Raw genomic sequence first — 6,000 nt, 5'->3', positions numbered from 1 at the left:
TTTATGCTTTATGCAAATAATCAGGCCAAGTATAATAAGACTAAAATGTATATTGAGAATAAATTGGTGTCGCTATGATTTCTCTTTAATAGAAAGGGGGGACTGAAGAAAGAAAAATAATGTTTCAGCAGAAAACTATAGCACACCTGTTATTAGATTGTAGCCCTCACCATTGGTTTTGAGTTTTTTATTGCTTGCCTGCAATTTGAACTGAATACTAGATTATTTTTTGGCTATAAGAAATCTCGAAAGAGGAACCTGGATTTAATTTTCTTCATGATGTTTTTAGTTGACTCCCTAGTGGAATCAGTTCTTTTTTTTTTTTTTTTTCATTTTGGCATACAAATTCTCTTTTTGATTATAATTCTTATGTGCAATATATTCCTACTATTCAAATTATTAATGCTGTGTATGTCTTGTTGTTTTACTTTCACAAGAAAACAAAAATCATGAAATTCCAAAGACTAAAGGTGATTCAACAAATGATAGCAGCTATAAATTGATGACTTGTTTAGTCATCCCTTGGGACTAAGTTCTATATTTTGTTCTGGTTTTCAAGTTCATATTATTAAAATCATAAACGTGGTTGTGATTTTTCTGGCTACTTCGTGTTATCTTTATGAGAAAGACCCCAGAAGGGTTTTCTCACTAGGTTATACTTAATAAACATAATGAACCCACCCTGAAAAATCATAGGCTTAACAGCCAACCAAACTAAACAGAGGTTACAAAAATGCATCATGCTAAGGCCAAAGAGTCCATGAAGTAAATAAATGCCAAAAGAAGTCCACAGGAATTTAAATATAACTAAAAGTGGCCAGGCACTGTGGCTCATGCATGTAATCCCAGCAGTTTGGGTGGGTGAGGTAGACTGATTGAGCCTAGGAGATTGAGGCCACTCTGGGCAACGTGGTGAAACCTGTCTCTATTTTTAAATAATAATAATAATAATAATAATATAATAATATAACTAAAATTGCTAAACAAAGGGAACCCTCCTCTATGGATTTTACCTCTGTACTGTAATTAGATTAAGGCACAGTTGAATCATATGTTTTCTCTAAAAAGCCTAGTGCCTATTCTTCCCAAATTGACATTTTTATACCTCGTTGTATTCTGCCATTTCCAAATGCTATAACCCTAAAAAATCCAATATATATATTTGAAATTATTTGCCACTTTGTAGGAATCATAGACTATTTGATCTGATAGAGATCTCTTTCCAGGGTTTTTATTTCAAAATTCAAGAAAATACATAAATTGTAATTTAAAAAATTACAGGGTTATCATTGGATTCTAAAAATGTCCCTGTCAAGAGCATACTCTGGACTCAAAAAATGTCTCCTGTCAAGAGCATACTCTGGGCTCAAAACATTTTTTTTTTTTTTTCTGAAGGGAAGTATCCCAATATTTTGCTTTAGGACTCTATCTTATTTGCACAAGTGCTGTATCTTGCTAAATTAATCTTTCTCCTGCCCATGCCCTCTATCATAAGGGTATATTAAGATGTCATAATAAGTCTGTTGTCTTTCTATTATGTGCAATTGTGTTTTGCAGCAATGGTATTGCCTGCAGCAGACTCTGAGGTGTCTCTAGGGCCAACATTCGGTGTTATAAGTTGATCTTGGATTTGTGTTTTCAGTGATTTCACATGGTAGGAAAGTTATCACTACGAATATATGATCTGAGAGAATCAATGCTTGGCATTTTGGTTAAGATGAAATTTCATTAAAACAAACTTTAGTGCTGGTTTACAAGGGAGAAGAAGACATAGAAGCGTATACCAGTTTTCTCTGTACTTAGTCACATACCTGTGTCAAGGGATATTGGTAGCTCTACCTACTCAACTTGGTGGAGGAAGGGATAGGTGGGAAAAGTGGGGTAAAGTGGTTTTCTAAGACAATTCCATGTATTTATATGATCCTTAGGTTTTTTTTTTTTTTCATTACCAGTTGTCACAGTTGCTGTTTCACTTTGGCCAATGTACTTTATTTCACCTAGCCTCAATTATGGTGTGTAAACTAGGAATAATTATACCTGTTAGAGTGATTGTATTGATAAAATTATAAATGTAAACCACCTAGCTGATTGGTTTAGTTGAAGTTATCTTAGTGCAAATATTAGAAACTCATTGAAATAACTTCAGAGGAAATAAAGGCTTATTAAGGAATACAAATATATGGGAACCAAGGAAGAATTAGACAACCAGGGAGGAGAGGAACTGGTTTGTCTCTAAGAATTAGCCCTTCTCTGTCTCTCTTTTCCTTTTTCTTTTTTTTTTTCTGCCCCTCTCTCCAGGTCTGCTTTTTGTCCTCCTTCTGTCAACCAGCTTCCTTATTTTACAAATTACTCCAATGGCTTAATGTCTAGCCTATATAGTCACCTGGAACTAGCACCCACCACTAACAGGTAATCCTCTATGTCTCTTTATTTTACTTGTAGAGATTCCTGATTGTCCAAATTCATCTTTTAGAGCAAAGAAAGAAGTCCTGGCTTGTTGATCATGCCCTGAATGGATTGTCTTTGAGGCCGGTATTTCCTGATTCAAAAGCAATGGAAGGGAGGTGCAGCATCTGGTGGGATGCTTCCTATGGAATGGACTCTGGGTGGGGCAGACAGTGATAGATAACTGTATAGGGATGTTTATTTTTAGCACTCCATAAGTGTTGGCTCTCCTTATTGCCTTTCCTCTTCCCCATCTCCTGAGTCATTTTCTTCCTAACACCAAGGTCCTAAGGAGGGAATTATAGGCTCAGGATTACTGATGAAGGATGCCTGGGAGATAGGCCTCTGTGGAGTACATACTCCTCATTTTCTATGCCAGTGAAGGAGGCTCGTTGTGAAATGATAAGCAATACTCATGCACTTTTTGCTGCACTATAGCCAGAATGGATCTATCCTGTTGTAAGTAATTTTCTGCAATGTCATGGGCAGCAGGAGCTGTGATTAATAAATTGAAGAGAGACCATAAGTTCTATAATAGTTATCAAGTGACTATGACAAGATATCTCTTGAAATCTGGTGAAATATATAATGATTAGGCTTCTAGGACCCCTTTAGATATTTGCTCTTGCCATGTGTAAGCGTAGCACCTCATATTTCCCCTATGACTATAATTGCTGGTTTATTTCCCTTCCCTGCCAGACTCTGAGCTACAAACTAGAGGGTTGGGGCTGTGTCCACTTTGTTCAAGTTCAACTTCATAACCTTGCTACCCAGCATTGTACCTAGCACATAGTAGATGCTAAGAAATATGTTCTTAATGATAATAAACAAACTTACATGACAGACTTACAAATGCAGCTGGTTTCCCTGAGACAATCACTGAATCATTTATGTACTTACAAATTATGTTTTGCTCCATTAAAGCTGACAGTTATTATATTTACTTTCTTTAAACTTCAAGTAAACTCAGGTTGTCTCCTGAGCATCTTGTCTTTGAGAACTGCCCATGCAGGACAGTGGTTATACATTGTATAAGTTTTGCCCGAAAAAGGGCACCCAGATGATGGTGTTTGAAAAGGGGTTGAAATTCAGCCCTCAAGAAATAGTCTTGATTCGCATCAAGCCTCTTGGTATAGACTTCATTAGCTTAGAGCAAGAGATATTTATTTCTTTTTGATTGTCCAAATGGGGCTGGTGCCTTTTTCTAATTGTCATAGAGGCACTATATGCACTAGGACAGCCTGGCCTACTCCATCATGGTGAACTCTTGATAGCTGGATTGCCTGGAAAATGGAGATATGAATTGTTTAAGGCATTTATTCCGAGTCAACAGTAGATCTGGAAAGATAATTTATTTGCCAAATGGCAGCCGATTTATTATTTTGCCCCTAGTATTTAACACAAACTTAGCTCTTTATGTAAGTGCGTAACCGTGATGGCCTAATCATGATGTTTCAAAAAGGATAGTAGAATATGGAATAACTGTTCCAGACAATTGCTGGCCTGTTTATATTGGCAGCCTGAGTCCTTGCTCAAGATAGAATATTCTGGACAATCACTTTCCAAAGCCAGATTTTAAGGGTAGTTATAATGTTTTCTCTATGCTAAGGCAGTGAAGATTGAGAAGCAAGTTTTTATTATTATTATTCTTTTACTTTTAGTTTTGCGTTCATCTTAGCCATGAGTGAGGAAAGTAATAAACTTGTGTCTATTGGCTAATCTGCTTACGTAGTTGCTTCGGCTATTACTGAAAGCCAAGAAGGTGGAAATTACCCAATATTATTCAGCAGAAACCTACAAAGGTGTATCATTGATTTGAACTGCAAATTATTTTTCCATGTTCTGAGCCTCAATTTCAGTATTTTCCTCATTAACACTAGACTATGGTTTGAGAACAAACTGCTCCATACAGAACCAAATTAAGGTCAAGCCTGTAATTCACATCTAAAAATGAAGTTCTCTGGAAATATAAACTGCTAAAAATACAGATAAGTAGTATTTATAAACATGTATCTTGGACTTAGCCAAGTATAGATCATCCTGGAGAAACTGAAAGTCAGCAGTGCTAGTGCTCTGTACTGAAATATTGTGATTTTGATATCAAGACCATAACAATCACAAGACAGGCATCCTGAAAAATATTCACCTCTATTATTGTGTGTTTCAAGAAACTAGGATCGGCCGAGCACAATGACTCATCATCCCTGTAATCCCAGTACTTTGGGAGGCCAGGTGGGTGGATCATGAGGGCAGGAGATCGAGAACATTCTGGCTAACACAGTGAAACCCCGTCTCTACTGAAAATACACAAAATTAGCTGGGCATGGTGGTCTGTCCCTGTAGTACCAGCTACTCAGGAGGCTGAGGCAGGAGAATTGCTTGAACCTGGGAGGTGGAGGTTGCCGGGAGCCGAGATCGTGCCACTGCACTCCAGTCTGGGTGACAGAGCAAAACTCTGTCGAAAAAAAAACCCGAAAAACAAAAAACAAAAAATCCCAAAACCAAAAACAAAAAAACTAGGATCAGTGGTAGGAAGTGGAGGACTAAGTATAAACTAAGACCCAAGAAATAAACTTAAAAAGAGGACAGGATGTTCTAATAGGGTCTAGCAAGCAGACAGACTGGTTAATAAGTGGACAATAGCAGCAACTTAAAAAAATAAGTTTATTGGTCTGTTGTCTTAACAGTAGGGGAAACCATTAATAATATTGTAAGTTCTTCTTTCAGAAGTCACAGATGGTCTATTCTCTAAATGGAATTAAGCCTGAAGTTTCCAGGAAGATAGGTGCCCAGATTTTTTTCGTAGCATTTTCATTTATTTCAGTAATTAGATAACAAATGTGTTTAATTTTTAAAGGGTCCCCAAATAATGGACAGGATGGGAAGGAGGCACACAATGATCAAATGTAGTTTATCACCATTATGGCTTATCACTAGAGTTGTGCTGTTCATTATTGTGGCCATGAGCCTCATGGCTCATGAGCATGTAAAATGCGGCTAGTGCACCGGAGTAGCTGACATTTAAATTAAAAAATGGATACTCAATTTAGATATATACAAACAGTTCATGTCATCCTGTCCAATTTTCTGCAACTCTCTTGTTTTAGGCCCATCATCCATCACTGAGGCTCTTCCAACAGCTTAACTATTTTTCTTTTCTAATGAAACACTCTGGGAGGCTAGACTCAATAGAGCTGCCAGTTATAACTAAAAATTTATACTTTTTTTGAAGTAAAAAAGACATAGAGGAAAGCACAACATTATAAGTAGATAGTTCCACGTGTAATCACAAAATCAACACAACCTGGTAAACAAAGAACCAGGTAAAAAAAATGTAACATTAATCATACCATGTAAGTCCCCTATTCATGATCTTTTCTGATCACTTCTCCCTCCCTTACTCCAAAGGTAATATTATCTGTACTTCTAATACCACAAACTAGCTCTGCCTGGTTTATAGAATCATAAAAATGTGCATTCTTTTTTTTTTTTTTTTTTTTTTGAGACGGAGTCTCACTCTGTCTCCCAGGTTGGAGTGCAATGGCGCAGTCTAGG

This window comes from Theropithecus gelada, chromosome 5, assembly GCF_003255815.1.
Source record: "Theropithecus gelada isolate Dixy chromosome 5, Tgel_1.0, whole genome shotgun sequence".
Classification (NCBI taxonomy): Eukaryota; Metazoa; Chordata; class Mammalia; order Primates; family Cercopithecidae; genus Theropithecus; species Theropithecus gelada.
Note: the sequence above shows the minus strand (reverse complement) of the source record.